General features: G+C 40.0%; 1 protein-coding gene across 2 annotated transcripts in view; it reads left to right on the top strand.

Annotated features, from left to right (window-relative positions):
• The first annotated feature begins 564 nt into the window (after nt 1-564).
• Nucleotides 565-16,935, top strand: part of MCHR2 (melanin concentrating hormone receptor 2) — a 55,787-nt gene continuing 39,416 nt past the window's right edge. The window contains exon 1 of one of the 2 annotated variants that reach the window (XM_033234690.1): nt 565-637. The gene's annotated coding sequence lies outside the window, so the exon portion shown is untranslated. Of the gene's footprint in view, nt 877-16,935 lie in introns of both variants that reach the window. The other variant, XM_033234689.1, reaches the window with a different exon arrangement.

The following is a 16,935-nucleotide window of genomic DNA, read 5'->3' as shown; positions in this document are numbered from 1 at the left end:
TTAGCATCCCTGGGAGGGAAGTTTTACAATTCTGGTAGTACCAAATGAGCAACTGAGGATTAGAAATATTAAAGAATCTGCCCAAGGTCATATGCCTAACAGTAAATGATAAAGCTGGAACCGAATGCGGGGCTGGCTGCCTGTCTCCAAAATCGTATGAGGCTCCCTTGGGTGGGAAGTGATCCAACTCCAGCTTCGTCCTTGTCACCTTCTTTGTTAAGTAGCCACTAAGGACAGCAGATTTGATCAGGGTGCAAGCACGAAGCTCAAGATCATTACAGCAGTTGTACTGGGTGGATTAAAAGTTCGTGAAAACAAAGCAAGTTCCTTGGTGATATTATAGGTTTCTTCTTTCCTCTCTCCTTTCCCCCTTCCCTTCCTTTAAACCTTTGGTACGTCAATAAACATTTGTTCATATAAAAAGAAGGTCGGGTTTCTATTACTGCTTAGCTGAAAACACCTACAAATGTTCACAGGAACTTTAGAGACTACCGAAGTCAAGATAAGCACTTGAAAATAAGAAAAAAACAAGCTCCGCGAGAGCAGAGATGCTTTCAGATTTTATTCGCGAAGGCACCCTACCCTCCTAGAAAAGAGCATGATGCACCCGATGCTCGGATTGGATGAAGTGACAAAGGTAGCCCCGCTGGTTCAGGCGTTTGGCTGTTCCTGTGTCTTGACTCCCGCTTTGGAAATAGAGGTAGGGCTGGCTCCCGACCGGTCCCAGAGACCCTCCCACTCCTCCCCCACCTTCCCGCAGCCGGGACCCGCTGCGAGCTGTTTTTGGCCACGCGCGCTTATCGGATAGACCTGTAGTCCCGCAGAGAGGAAGGCCGCCCGGGCCGCCCGCCGCGCGGGGAGGACGCGAGCACCCAGGTGAAGTCCCGCGGGCCGCCGCGAGGGGGGCCGGGCTCGGGCGTGGGCGCACCCCAGGGCCATGGGCTGCGCGGCGGGAACAGCCTGGCGCCAGCTCCACCAGTCGCCCCTCCCCGAGGCTGGCTCGCCGGTAATGTCTGATTATTGGGGGACAGAAGGTACAAAGTTTGGCTCTGTGGAGGCACCTCCGCCACGGAGCGGGGCGGGTGGGTGGCCGGCTGGTTTCATACTCGGCAAAGAAAATGGAAACACAGGTGGGAAAAGAAAGAGGGAGTGGCTTTCCGGGAAGCAGCGGCCCGGACCGAGACCGCTGGAGCGCGCGGGCTAGTTCATCCCGGCACTCCATGGGGACTAAAGAGGCTGAACTAAAGTGGCGAAGGCGAGGAGGCGATCACTGGCTTGTTTGCTAAGAGTTCGGGAAGGCTTTTTTGAACTAGAAAAGACAAGTTCAGTTCTTCCTCCAGGTCCCCTGTACGCGCCTCCGGACGGCCTTCTGTGAAGCCCCCCTTCCCACTTAGTTAACTTAGTTAATATTACTCCTCTGTAACAGGACTTCTGCATGGTCAGGTCATCTGAACTCCTCAATGGCCCTAGGGAAGTTACCAGCTGTCAGAGAACTGGGGAGGGGGGCAGGAGGTAGCCTAGGCCCTTTGCAACTCAGCTGGGGTTTCTGACAGCCTTTGAAAAACTCTTTCTAGAAATGTGCTTCTTGTATTTTTTTAATGAGGCTTTGCCCCAAAGCCTAATATCTTTGTTTGACGTGGAATCTTCTTATTAAAATGGCCCTGAAGCTATCACTAAAGAATCAGGCGTGAATATAAAATCGTCTGGATTTGAGAAATGCTCAGGTATTTCATAGAACTTAGCGCAAACGCGGAGGCAGTCTGTTTTCTAACTTCTTAATATTGCATTTTTCTACTTAAATAATAACTTGTTTGTTAGTATAACTTAGTGGGTAGAGATGAGGGGGGAATACTGACTGGCTGGAAATGACTGAATTTGGTTGGTAACCCATTATATGTGTTTCATTTGGATCACAACATCCGTTTAATGTCACAATTGAATTGACCTTTTGCAGAGCAGACATGCCCTCACTTATTGTCTTATGGCTGTGACAAAATAATTACAAGGGCAATGTTATTCGACTCTTAGCCTAACACAGACTATTAGACTGCACAAAGCATTCCAATTGCAAGAAAAAAAGTTTTTCAAGCCTGGGGAATAAAGTACCACCAATGCACAGGCCACTGAATGTTTCTGAAATATTAATGTAGATAGTTAGACAGAGATTGAATAGGGAAGGAAAAGCCACCAGGCACTTTAAAGAGGAGCCAGGAACAATCCTACAGGTCCAAGATGCTATGAGAGAACCAGTTTCATTTTTAGTGTCAGCCTGGCTCTCCTCAAAAACTAGAAATAGATTTTGAGAGGAGATCTGTTGTGTATACTGCTAAGTCCAGTGTCTATCTTGAGAGGCGAGCCTGTAGATTTAACCCAAGTCGTGGGCTAAATGCATAGGAGGCAGCAATTATCCTACCAGACCCCCAAACTCCCCAGCCTAGCACTTTAGTCCTAGAGGTGGATGGGCGGGGGTGAGCCTCCTCCTTCACAGGACCTTTGGATGCCCATTAGACCAATGGTCCAGGACAGTGTCTACTCAGAGGTCCTAGATGCCCTGCAAGGGACAGTCACAGCTCCCACTCCACAAGGGATGGAAAATGCCCCTGTGCCCTGAAGATGCCGGGATGCCTCTGCCTTCCGTAGCGACACCCCCTCACCCAGCATGACTCCTCTTCCTTCAACTCAGCCGGAAGAAACCCAAGCCATCACTTATTCAGTCTCCAGTTTACTCACCTCCAATCCCTTATGTATTTATTTTTAACATTCTGATTCTAAAAAGTGAAATGAAATAAATACCCGTGGGGAAAATAGAACAAAGCTGGAAATGAGAAGAAGAACCTTCTTCATGCCTCAGGGCTGAAGAAAAGAAAAACACTTTTGTCAAGAGCCTGTCTGTTTTAGGCAATGTTTGGATGCTTCATTTCATTAAATCCTCACAATAACTGTGTAGAGAGTATTATTCCCACCTCACCTATGGGGAGACTGAGGCTCAGACAGGTTGGTGACTACCTAAAGTCACACTGCTAAAAACCACAGAGCTAAGATTAGGCCCAAATTTGTCAAATTCTTCTAGGAAGGCAAGTATGCTTTGCTGGTGAGGGCTGTCAGGGAAAGCCCAAGCAGCTCTGTCCTCCAGCTCCATCTGTCTTCCAGCTTCCCTGAGGAGGATGAGCTGAGGCTAAACCTGCCAGAAGTTGTGCCTGGAGAGCATGTGTTCACCACTAAGGTCTCCTACAGAGGTCCTGGGCCCCACAGGCTGCTCTGCTCCCCTCTTTTCCCCACTCTTTATCTCCATGCCTGCACCTTCTCACTCCTCTGACCCCAAACTGTTTGATGCTACAATTCCAGAACCATTGGCATATGCCCTTTCTCTCCCTGGGGTTACCACCCTTTCACCACATGCCTGGGTTTCTCCTTTCCGTCCCATCCCAACATTATTGGGAATGTCATAAAGACTCCTCCAAATAAAGCAGGAGATGCATATCTAAGGACATGCTAGATGTGGCTTCAAGGTCTGAAGAACCGGGGTCCTGGAGCTTCCAAGCAGCTGATGCCCTGATCAGGGTGGGAAGGAGGAGAGGTGGATGCTGAGGCCTTGGGCAGAGCCCCTTACTGGGGCTCCTCTATCTTGGTGAAGGGCAGGAAGATAAGGAAAAAAATGTAGAGAGAGACAGAGAGAAGAGGAGACAGAATTATGTAAATGGCTTCTATCCAGGGAAAAGTTTGTGATTATAGAAAAGTTTTTAAAAATTAGATTGTGTAAAATTAATGCTGATGAAATGAGTCTTTTGTAAATTCTGTATGACTTACAGCTAATTGCCATGCAGCTCAGTAACAATTGTGTATTTCATTAAATATAGTTCCAAATAAGTTCACCGTACATTTTACTTAATAAACATACATTTTTAAATCTTTCTATACTCTCAGGACTAATAAAGTTTCTCTTGAATACTAGCTTCTGGCATGATTATCAGATCATCATTGAGGTAAATGAATACACACACACATACAGGGTAAATAATGTGTTTATCCTATGACTCTAACATTCAGAGAGACATAGATGGAAATCACGTTTTATGAGAAAAAGTTTTATCTTTGGGATTTGTATTAAGCATGTAAAATATTGGCAACGTTTTTACTGTGCTGAACTCAAGTCTGATACATTTAGTAGCTCATTACTCCAATTTTAATGTAGGGTTGCAGAACACTAAAGTCTCATAACCTGGGTCCTACCTTGTTCTAAATATACCTGACATCCCACACCTTCTAAATAATTGAGCTAGTTCATTTACAATGCTCTGCTCAATTTCAGTAAGATGGAATTTAGTTTTTGTTTTGTTGTTTAAAGCCAATGAAGTTGCAAATTTACGTGGTTGAAAATGCTTTTCAATCTTAGAAATGAAAAAAAAGATTATGTATTGCTACTTAAAAAATCTAGGTGAATTTTTTTCTCCAACTAAAATTCTTCAGAAATTTAAAAGAAGCTGCTGTCTTTGAGGGAGATTATTTCACAGAACACATATAAAAACATTTTTTAAATAAAAATGTTATAAAATTGTGTACTATTAAGGCATTTCATTCCATAAATTCTACCTAAAATATTTTATATTTCCAAAAAGTGGAAGGGGAGTACAGTTTGTTCTTTATAGAGAGCCTCTATATCAGAGACATATGTAATGTTCTCAAAAGATTTCTTGATTCTTTCAAGCAGCAGTGATGACTTATTAAACAAGGTCTATGTAGCTCTACAGGAGCAGTTTGGGACCCTAAAGAGAGAGGAAACATTTCAGGAGGACCATTGTTCCCATTGTCTTCTCAGGATAAAGGTCAAAGGTCAAAACATAATTTTAGAGCCTGACACAACTGGGTTGAATTTTTGGCCCTACCACTCACTTACAGAGGAACCTGAGCAATATCCTTACCCTCTTAGTCTCAGTATTTTCTTTGGCAAAATGAAGATAATACTAGTATTTGTCTTTGATCTGACTGTGAATTTTGAATGAGGTAATGCACATAAGGTACTTAATACAGTATCTGGCACATTACAAACATTCTATAAATCTTGCTTAAAATTGGCACTTTACCTCTTTATCTTGGTTTTTATGTCTTCCTTCATGAAAATCGAGGCAATATTTTTTTTTTAAATTTGATACAGGGTCATGCTCTATCGCCCAGGCTAGAGTGCACTTGCACAGTCTTAGCACATTGTAACCTCAAACTCCTGGGCTCAAGTGATCCTCCTGGTGGGTAGTAATTTTAAACCTGTGGTGTATTTCATATGATCTTAGACCCTCTTTCAGCCATTTGAAATGCTTGTTTTTAACCTGTGTTTAATATTTATTTTTCTCATAGGAGTCATAGGTGTTTTCATGAATATGACTATGTACATGCATGTGGGTAAACATCCATTTAGCTCATGGAGACATTCAGGCTGTTCTCTTAATTGACTCATAAAGGCCTTGAGAAGCTAACATTAGTCATAAATAAATACTACCTGATGGCCATTCTGGAAGAGAAACCTATTGTGCCATTCATTATATGGGAAAAGGTATAAGCCTGCTGGTAGCAACATATGCCCAATAACAATCAACTCTTAGAAGATGCATGTAAAGAAGATGGACTGATGTGTCTTCTCATCCTCCATAGTATTTAAGAATGTTCAAAAGTGAGAGGTAGAGGGTAAAAGGAAGGTCTTTCTGTTCTATTTCTACCTATGACAAATGTTGTTGGTTGATAATCTCATTTTTCATTGCCTTGAATTTGGGTGGCTCTGAGCTTCAGGCAAGTCTGTGTCCATTTCTAGCCCCATGGGGAAGGATGAATTGAGATTACTTTAGACCAATTACTGTAATTGCAGTCCTCCTACCAATGTAATGATTGGTGTGGCAAAAAGCATGTGACACAATTCCAGCCATGATACTTGTGGGCCAGTGTGCAAAACAGGCTGCTGGGAAAGGATTGCACTTTCTTTAAAATGTCCACAAAGAAGGGATGGTCCTTTCTGGCTTTTATTGTGCTTACATGATCATGAGCATGAGCTGCTGTAATCATCTGGTATCCCTGTGGGGACCATCCTTGGAAAAGATTTGTGTGCTGAGGATAGCTGCAGTGGAAAAGAATGAAAAGACCTGGACTCTGATGTCACCATTAGGCCACTGAAATAAGCAATCTTGAAAGTACCACCCTATCTTCACCTGTGAAAGTCTGCCCTATGGACTTCACTGTTATGTTTAAGCTATTTAGGGCTGGTCTTCTGTAACTGACAGTTGAAGACAACCCAAATGATTTACACACCAGCCATAGAGAACCAAATCAGAAAACTCTTGCAATGAATCCATCCCTTGGGACATCAAATGAGTTAAATATTCTGCTGGAGTCTATGGCTGCCTTAGTTCCAGAGATGCAAATAATCCCTAATGATTTTTAACTTAGCCTCCTGTTTTAATGCCTTTTTGAAGAAATGATTAACCCTCTATAGACTTATTAGTCTCTTGTTTTCTTTTCTTTCAATATTGGCCTGCCAATCTTATCAATTAAAAAAATAACCTTTTGTGCCCACATGAAAAATTTTAAAACACTGTTTATTTTGGGGTGCTAATGAAGTGACTTCAGTCTCTTTTATGTGTTTATCCATTTATTTCCATTTTTATTGCTTCCTTTTAACTCTCAATTTCTTATATTTTGCTTACTTTTTCTGTGTACTGTCTTGATCTCTTTTGCTTTCAGTGTAGTTTAAGCGTATATGTGTATGTGTGTGTATGTAGACTTTTGGAAGAAGCATAATGTCGTGGAAAAAGCATGGAATGTTGTGTCAAACTTTGGTTTAAATCCTGACTCTGTTACCTAATTTTTGTATAGTTTTTGACAAATTCCTTAACCCAAAGTAAAAAGAATGGTGGCGAGCATGGAATGTATTTAATTGTAGAACTAATCCTTAAAGCAAGGGTGGGGATTTGGATGGCATACTTTATGCTGTGAAAAATTTTAATTACATACCTATCCAAAACTGGAAGAGGAAGAGGGAAAGAAGGTGGAAAGTAGAGTAAATTCACTTATGGCCTTGTGTAATATATCTGAGTCAAAGGATATACTGACAAAACAAGTATTTAAAGTATAAGGATTAGCCGGGTGCAGTGGCATGTGCCCGTAATCCCAGCTACTCAGGAGGCTGAGGTAGGAGAATTGCTTGAACCCGTGAGGTGGAGGTTGTGGTGAGCTGAGATCACACCACTGCACTCCAGCCTGGGCAACAGAGCAAGACTCCCTCTCAAAAAATAAATCAATACAATACAATACAATACAATACAATACAGTACAATACAATACAACGCAACACAATACAGTATAAGATGTACAAAGCTAAAACTAAAAATATATTATGTTGACCAAAATTGAGCAGTGGAGGGCCAGAGGAAAAAAGCAAGGAAGGGAAAATATGCCAATGTTATCATTTCCTTTTCTTATTTTTATATATTTAGGGGTCCACGTGCAGTTATGTTGCATGGATATATTTCATAGTGGTGAAGTCTGGGGCTATTAATGTACCCATCACCCAAATCAGATATATTGTACCCAATAGGAATTATTTCATCCCTCACCTATCTCCCACCTTCCCACCTATTAGAATCTCCATGTCTATTATTCTTCTCTGTATGTCCAGGTATACCCATTGTTTAGCTCCCACTTATAAGTGAGACTATGTGGTTTTTGACTTTCTGTTTCAAGTCATTTCAATTAGAATAATGGATTCCAGTTCCGTCTATGTTGCCATAAAAGACATTATTTCATTATCTTTTATGACTGAGTAGGATTCCATAATATACATATGTACCACATTTTCTTTATCTGCCCATCAGTTGATGGACACTTAGGTTGACTGCATGACTTTGCTAATGTAAATAGCATTAGATAAACATGCAAGTGTAGGTGTCTTTTTGATACTTGATTTCTTTTGGGGCGAGGGGTAGATACCCAGTGGTGGGATTGCTATATCAAAGGGTAGTTCTTTTTTTAACTCTTTGAGAAATCTTCATACTGTTTTCTGCAAAGTTGTACTAATTTACATTTCCACTAACAATGTATAAGTATTTCTTTTCTCTGCATCCTTCCCAATATCTGTTGGTTTTTGACTTTTTAACAATATTCATTCTGGCTGGTGTAAGATGGTATCTCATTATGGTTTTAATTTGCATTTTTCTGATGATTAGTGATATTGAGGATTTTTTCATATGTTTTTTGGCCATTTGTATGTCTTCCTTTGAAAAATGTCTGTTCATGTCCATTGCTTGCTTTTTAATAGGGTTATTTTTGTTGTGGTTTTTTTTTTTTCCTGTTGATTTGTTTGAGTTCCTTGTAGATTGTGAATATTAGCCCTTTGCCAGATGCAATGTTTGCAAATATTTTCTCCTATTCTGTAGGTTGTCTGTTTACTCTGTTGATTATTTCTTTTGATGTACAAAAGCTTTTTAGTTTGATTAAATCCCATTTGCCTATTGTTTTTGTTGCATTTCTTTTTGAGGACTTAGTCATAAATTCTTTGCCTAGGATAGTCCAGGATAGTTTTGCCTAGGTTTTCTTCTAGGATTTTTGTAGTTTCAGGTCTTACACTTAAGTCTAACCAATTTTGCCTTAACTTTTGTATATGCTGAGAGATATGGGTCCAATTCCATTCTTCTGCATATGACTATTCAGTTTTCCCGGTACCACTTGTTTAATAGAGTATACTTCCCTAGTGTATGTTTTTGTCAGCTTTGTCAAAGATTATTGGTTGTAGAGGTATGTGGTTTTACTTCTGGGTTCTCTGTTCTGTTCCATTGATCTGTGTGTCTGTTTTTATGCCCATATCATGCTGTTTTGGTTACTATAGCCACAGTATAATTTGAAGTCAGGTAATGTGATACCTCTAGATTTATTCTTTTTTGTTTAGTATTGCTTTGGCTATTCAGACTCTTTTTTGGTTTCGTATGAATGTTAGCATTGCTTTCTCTAATTCTCTGAAGAATGATACTGGTAATTTGACAGGAATTTCATTTAATCTGTAGGTTGCTTTGGGCAGTTTGGTTATTTTAATGATACTGGTTCTTCCAATTCATGAGCACAGGATGCTTTTCCATTTGTTTATGTTATCTCTAATTTCTTTCATCAGTGTTTTGTAGTTATTTTTGTAGAGATCTTTTAACTCCTTGGTGAAATCTATTCCTAGGTATTTTATTTTATTTTGGTAGCTATTGTAAATGGGATTGAGTTCTTGATTTGGTTCCCAGCTTGATCATTATTGGTATAGAAATGCTACTAATTTTTGCACATTGATTATGTATTCTGAAACTTTACTGAAGTCATTTATCAAATCTAGGAGTCTCTTCAAGGAGTCCTTAGGGTTTTCTAGGCATAAGATCATATCATCAACAAACAGAAATAATTCAACTTTTTTTTTTTTTTTCTGATTGGATGACTTTTCTTTCTTTCTCTTGACCGCTTGCCCCAGCTAGGACTTTCAGTACTATGTTTGAATAGTAGTGGTGAAAGTGGGCATCCTTGTATTGTCCCACTTCCAAGGGGGAATGCTTTTAAACTTTCCACATTCACTATGATGTTAGCTATGGGTTTGCCATATGTAACTTTTATTATTTTGAGGTAAGTTCCTTCTAAGTCTAGTTTTTTGAGGGTTTTTATCATGAAGCAATGCTAGATTTTACTAAATGCTTTTTCAGCATCTATTGAGATGATCACAGGGTTTTAAAAATTCTCTGTATGTGGTGAGTCACATATGAAAGAACTAAAAGATAATATCTAAAGAATTAAAGTCTAAAAGTAGCATGTAAAATTAAACAAAGGTAACCTATAAAACAAAAATATACATTTTCCTAAACATTGTTAAAAAACAAAAAGACACCATGAAAAATATAGAGAAATAAATGTTTCTCTTTCATGTATAAGTGTGTATATATATGTATATGTATACATGTGTATGTGCATGCATGTGTATATAACAAGAGAAAATATGAAATACTTCTGGACGTCTTTATTGTGGCAAGATAATGAATACCCTTTATGTTTAAGCCATTGGTATAGAGTTTTTTGAAACTAGCAAAGACATCCCAAATGACTCACCTGCCAGCTAAAGGATACCTAATCAGAAGCGCCTTGTAAAGAGTCCAATCCTTCCTTCCAGAGCTAAAAACAAACATATCTGTTATTATGATAGATGCAAAGGAGTTAAATTCTATCTCTATTATTGGAAAAAGAAGTTCAAATTGGTTTATAATGGAATATCCAACCCTATGCTGTAGATAAGAAACATCCCTTAAATAAAGCAGTTCAGAAAAGTTGAAAAATAAAAATATAGGCAAAGGTGTATCAGATAAATGCAAACGTAGGCACACTTTTTAAATAACAGATGAGCATCATGTCAAGGAAGTCAAGAGAAGAGAGCGTTTCGAGGAAGAAATTTGCAATGATGTTGGATGTTGCCAGGAAACCAACTAAAATAAGGGCAAAGAAGAATTACTTGGATTTAGCCAACAGCAAGATTGAGTAACCTTGAAAACAATGGTTTTATTAGAGTGGTGAGGCAAAAGCTTGAATGTGATGATTTCAATTCTTTTGGGGGGAACAATTAGGATCAGGCTTGCTTCAGAAAGTTCAGAGTAGTGGGCAGGTCCATTTAATGAAATAGTATGTATAGGGCCTAGTAAAGGAAAGATAATTGACATGCATATTCTGCTAGCTCAGATGGCTTTTTGAGACCTAATTCTACTTGTGACATCCTCTATAGACAAACATCTAAGTATGAGGACTCAGGAGTGAAAACAGTTCTTTTCCAAGAGTTGTTCCTAACCCCATGGCAGGCACAGGGCACGGTGACTCGCACCTGTAATCCCAGCACTTTGGGAGGCCAAGGATAGAGGTTCACTTGAGCCCGGGAGTTTGAGACCAACCTGGACAACATGGTAAAACCCTGTCTCTATAAAAATACCAAAAAAAAAAAAAAAAAAAAATTAGCTGGGCATGGTGGTGCACTCCTGCAGTCCCAGCTCCTCAGGAGTCTGAGGTGAGAGGATTACTTGAGCCTGGGAAGTTGAAGCTTCAGTAAGCCATGATCGCACCACTGCACTCCAGCCAGGGCAGCAGAGCAAGACCCTGTCTCTAATAATAATAAGACAAAACAAAACAAAACAAAAAAACCAAAAACATCATGGCTGGCACCAGCCACATATACCTTAAGAAAGACCAGTCTCACCAAGACAGTGCTCTGTCTTGAGTCCAAAAGAGAGAAAGGGAGCATCTAGTATCACTTTCCATTTGTCTCAGCATCTAATAAGTAACTTCTTTCCTTAATGTCTAATGTTTGAGTGCTCAATTTGATCAGCTTGCATTAGAGGTTTAGGGAGAAATGGAAAAAGCCACTTCCCCATCAAGAGTTCATCATCCAAATCATGGCACCTGTAATAGCACCCCAATTAAAATTAGGTTTTGTTTTTTTTTTTTTTTTTTTTTTTTTTTCCTGGAGAGTAGTTCTCACTCTGTTGCTGAGGCTGGAGTGCAGTGGTGCAATCTCAGCTCACTGCAACCTCCATCTCCCGGCTCAAGCAATCCTCCTGTGTCAGCCTTCTGAGTAGCTGAGACTACAGATGGGCACCACCACACCTGGCTAATTTTTTTTTTTTTTTTTTTTTTTTTTTTTGTAGAGACAGGATTTTGCCATATTGCCCAGGCTGGTCTCGAACTCCTGACCTCAAGTGATCTGGCTGCCTCAGCTTCCCAAAGGACTGGGATTATGGACATGAGCCACTGTGCCCAGCCCCAGTTAAAAGTGTTTTATACATCAATGTTAGATTTCTGAACAGCCATCCTGAGTAGCGTTGGGGAAGGTGGGTTGATGTGAGTCATTAAACTGAGGCTTAATTTAGGAGGCAGATTTTGAAATGGACCACGAAAGACTGAAAAGGAATTTTGTCAAAGTGGGAGACAAGGCTGCCATAACTGCAGTGAGAACTAATGAAGGAAGCAGTGAAGCTGTGAGGAGGAAAACCTGAAATTCCATCTGAATGGAACAGACAGGTAGGGAGCAGAGGGTTTAGGGAGATGTGAAATCAGAATCTAGAATATGGAATTAGATACAATATACATGGGAAGTTGTCGGGAGGGATAAAGGGTTGGAGAGAAAAACCATCGCCTCAGTGGACAAACATTGTGTTGAGCTTACAGCATGTGTTTACAGTAGCTAGCAGTTTTGGGGAAGTGCATGTAAACACACAACTAATAATTATAAGGTATGTATAAAACCTGAGAGTATACAGAAAGGGGAGACTCACAGAGCTGGAACTAATCACCAACTGTTTCTTAGAGGTGAGCCATTTCTGAAAAGAGCTTTCCACATCAACAAGGAAGGAAAGTGACTTTCATGCAGAGAGAACTTGAAAGCACAGCTATGAAATGAATAGTAACAGCAGTGATAACCAACACATTTCCTAGTTGCCGTGTGCCAGGTGCCTTACATCTCATTTCCTCGCAACAGCCTTATGCAATGAGTTATATTATTCCCATTAAACAGATAGGAAACTGAGGTTACAAAATACGTTAATGAATTTGACACTGTTCTCAATCCTTGTAGGGTAGAACCTGGATTCATCCCCAACATCTCCATGTTTAACCACACATACTACTTGCCAGATCCCCACAGAGAAGGAAGATTTTCCCAGAGACCAGACTCCAGTTTTCAGGAAAACAGCTCCAGTCACAAGCCACTGTCCAGTAGTGAAACATGTTTTTTCTTATGGCCACCCTCTTCTTTGTGCTTGAAACTCTTACCCCACAGGGAAGTGTTTATCAGAAAAGTACCAGTCAGGCCGGGCGCGGTGGCTCAAGCCTGTAATCCCAGCACTTTGGGAGGCCGAGACGGGCGGATCACGAGGTCAGGAGATCGAGACCATCCTGGCTAACACGGTGAAACCCCGTCTCTACTAAAAAAATACAACAAATTAGCCGGGCGAGATGGCGGGCGCCTGTAGTCCCAGCTACTCGGGAGGCTGAGGCGAGAGAATGGCGTAAACCCGGGAGGCGGAGCTTGCAGTGAGCTGAGATCCGGCCACTGCACTCCAGCCTGGGCGACAGAGCGAGACTCCGTCTCAAAAAAAAAAAAAAAAAAAAAAAAAGAAAAGTACCAGTCAGTTTTATCTCAACTCTAATAAGACATCTTTGTTTTTTGCCTTCAATCTAGAATGTTACATGATAGACATAGGATTGCTGAGTTAATGTTTGGGCCACAGCGTAGGACAATCTGTACTTTTAAAGTAAAAATAGTAACAATAATAATAATTAATAAATATGCAAAAGGATTGACAGCTAGAAAAACCTCTAGGTGCTTATTTTTACTGTGGTTGATTTCTGATTGTCAAAGTAAAATGTCTCTTATTTTATAAGCATTTGACCTATTTGAAAGATATGAAGATTATCTAAGGATTTTTCCTTTGTTAAATTTGCAACCCTGCCTTGACATCTACTCAAATATGTAATAACTTTTTATCATAAAACCTGCAGCAGAAATGAATGCTAATATTTTCATGCAATCCTTCTGGGATTGCAGTGTCTGAATGGATATATCTTTTCTTTGATGTTTTTGGAGCTAGTTTCATGTAATCAGTACCTGTCAGTGAAGCACTGAATATTGGCAGAGTAAAAAATTATTCCACTTTCTCATTGCTATTAAATACCTCACTCCCAGTTTTAAGTCATCCATGATTTGATTCAACAGTGAAAATCCCAATATAGAGGGTATTTTATGTTGATGGTAGTATCTGGTCCTTGGAAAGGTTATATCTCGAAAATTTTTTTTCTCTGTCTCTGTCACTCTCCTCTCTTTCACTAACTCTCATGCACTTGCATGCATGAGCGCGCGCGCACACACACACACATGCTTTCACATTGAAGTTTTTCAAGTCCATCCCATTGACTATGTGGGCAGCTCTTCCCTGCCTCTCAAAAGGCCAATGGATGAACCATAGGTCTGTAGAATTATCTTGACCTCCGAAAGCTTCCCCCAGGCTCTGAGAACTGGATCCGACCAGGACATTAGCAGAAACAACTTCAGTCTCAGCCTGCCCTGACTTGGCAACCAGATGGTCCCAAGTAAGATTATTTTTCCTTAAAGTGAGCTTAGTCCAGATTCAGAGGAGCACATTGCCTTCTTTTGAAACATCTCACTCATCCTCATAGGTGAGACTGTGATGCTGGGAACATTTATATATGTACCTGAGAATTAGTGTTTAACAAGGACCCATAGTGGGTCGAGTAAAGTGTGCTAGTGTGCTTTTAGAATGTTTACTTTCTCATTAATTTATAGAAAAACTACAAAACAGAATAATCATCTTGTAAGCTGAAATGATCAAATTAAACAAAGATCTTTAACAAGAATGTGTCACCAAGTTCATATGAGATTACTTTAATGCTAGCAAATTTCAACAACAAACAACTCTCTTCACCAAATAAAGGCTTGTAGATCAGTTGAGCAAAGTGTGAAGTCATTGAAAAATTTTTTTTCTTCTTAATTTACCTGTCTCTGCAAAGGAGCATAAATTTTTCAAAAATTTTCTTCTTTAAACCTATTAATAGATCCCTCCTCATGGAATTCTTAAAAGGGATATAAGGTAAATCAGAATTAGATTAATTAAAGGATATTAAATTAGCAGCAATGTAAATAATCACTGTATGAATTGCTGTCAAGGATATTCTCTATAGTCAGCTTTCCCAGGCAGCTTTGCCCAAGACAAGTAGGAGGCACAAATACAAATCACATATGTAATCTTAAATTTTTTAGTAGCCACATTTAAAAGTAAAAAGAAACAGGTGAAATTAATTTTAATAATACATTTAATTTAACCTATTCTATTAAAAATTTTATTTCCATGTGTAATCAATATAAAGTAATTATTAAGGATTTATTTTACATTTTTTATACTTAGTCTTCAAAATCAAGTGCGTATTTTACACTTACTGCACATCTCAATTCACACAAGCCACACTGCAAGTGCTCAATAGCCACATGTGGCTAGTGGCTACTGTGGTTGTAGGGAAGTTCAATGGAATATGCATACTGTGCTGCTATGTTAGGTGATAGGAAAAAAAAAGATGAATAAAACATGACTCCTGCCCTCAGTGAGGGCGAAGTACAGGGATTCTTTCACGCTGGGACAGTTTCTTTCCTTGGGTGTACAGTGCTGCTTCTATGGACCTTTCTGCCAATTAGAGACTCTCTGTGTTCCCAAGTCACCGGACTCCCATAATGCCAGAAAATGGGCATAATGTGCTGATTTTATTAAAACCAGACACTCTACCACTATCAGCTGAAAAACTGTTTTAATAAATACACCAACCTATGATGTCTGTGAAGTAAATGATATTCCCCATCCAACCCACCTCCCTCCGTCCCACCTCCCACCACTTGGATGTGGCACCTTTGAGCAGTGCACAACTTGCACCGCCATATCAGAAGACCTGCTTATTCCCTTTGCCTAGTACTGGCCATGGCACCTTTTCATTTCCCCAGTTCTTCCCCTGCCTGTACTCCAACCAACATCAGAACAGGACTGTCTAATTAAAAGCCCACTAACGATCTCACACTGACTGCGGCACAAACTGTGAAGCAGGGTACATTTTTTTGGTGTCCTAGCCTTTTGTAGCCACCCCCAATGTGCTATCATCCTCTTTCAGGGAGGGCCAACAGATGAGCTGTTCTTCTAAAGAACTGTCTTGACCTCCCATAGCCTCTTCCAGACTCTATAAGATGGGCAAGTCTAGGAAATGTCCTCTTAACGCAACCTGCTTTCAGAGGAGAGTCAGATGGCAGTCCTTAATTCTATGTCATGCATTGAATACAATACTTCATCATTCTCAGGGGTTTTCACATTATAAGCACCATTTGTACTATGGAAATGAAAGTCTACATTCTCAGTTAAATTAATGTCAGGTAAGTAAGAGGTGGGGCATCTCCCTGGAGCTGCTGAAATGCTGCTAATCAAGTGGAAACCTACCTTGCCTCTGATTGTGGCCCTGCCAGAGAGGCCCATCAGCTGCACTTTCTTCCTTTGCATTCCTCTATACCTTTGCCACATGATGTCAGGATCCCTGTTTATATTGATTCTTAAAGTGTTTTTTCCCCTTGCCTGCTCAGTTCGTGGGTATAATTCTCGAGTTTACCTCATATTCGAAATATTTACATTGTTTGTACTAGTTTCCAGAAAAGCAGTGATATTAACATCATAAGTTTGAATATTAACATCATAAGTAACACTTATTAGCTAGCAAACTTTATTATGGTTGAATTAGCTCGCAGTAGCCCTGTTTTTTATTTATTTATTTTATTTATTTTTTTAATTTAAGTTCTAGGGTACATGTAAACAACGTGCAGATTTGTTACATACATATACATATGCCATGTTGGTGTGCTGCACCCATTAACTCGTCATTTACGTTAGGTATATCTCCTAATGCTATTCCCTCCCCGCTCCCCACAATAGGACCCAGTGTGTGATGATCCCCTTCCTGTGTCCAAGTGATCTCATTGTTCAATTCCCACTTATGACTGAGAACATGCGGTATTTGGTTTTCTGTTCTAGCAATAGTTTGCTGAGAATGATGGTTTCCAGCTGCATCCATGTCCCTACAAAGGACATGAACTCATCCTTTTTTATGGCTGCATAGTATTCCATGGTGTATATGTGCCATATTTTCTTAATCCAGTCTGTCACTGATGGACATTTGGGTTGAATCCAAGTCTTTGCTATCGTGAATAGTGTTGCAATAAACATACGTGTGCATGCGTCTTTATAGCAGCATGATGTAATCCTTTGGGTATATCCCCAGTAATGGGATGGCTGGGTCAAATGGTATTTCTAGTTCTAGATCCTTGAGGAATCGCCACACTATTTTCCACGATGGCTG

Source organism: Trachypithecus francoisi, unplaced genomic scaffold (genome assembly GCF_009764315.1).
Source record: "Trachypithecus francoisi isolate TF-2019V2 unplaced genomic scaffold, Tfra_2.0 Lachesis_group15, whole genome shotgun sequence".
NCBI lineage: Eukaryota > Metazoa > Chordata > Mammalia > Primates > Cercopithecidae > Trachypithecus > Trachypithecus francoisi.
The sequence above is the reverse complement of the archived record's forward strand: the minus strand, read 5'-3'. Positions and strand labels throughout refer to the sequence as shown.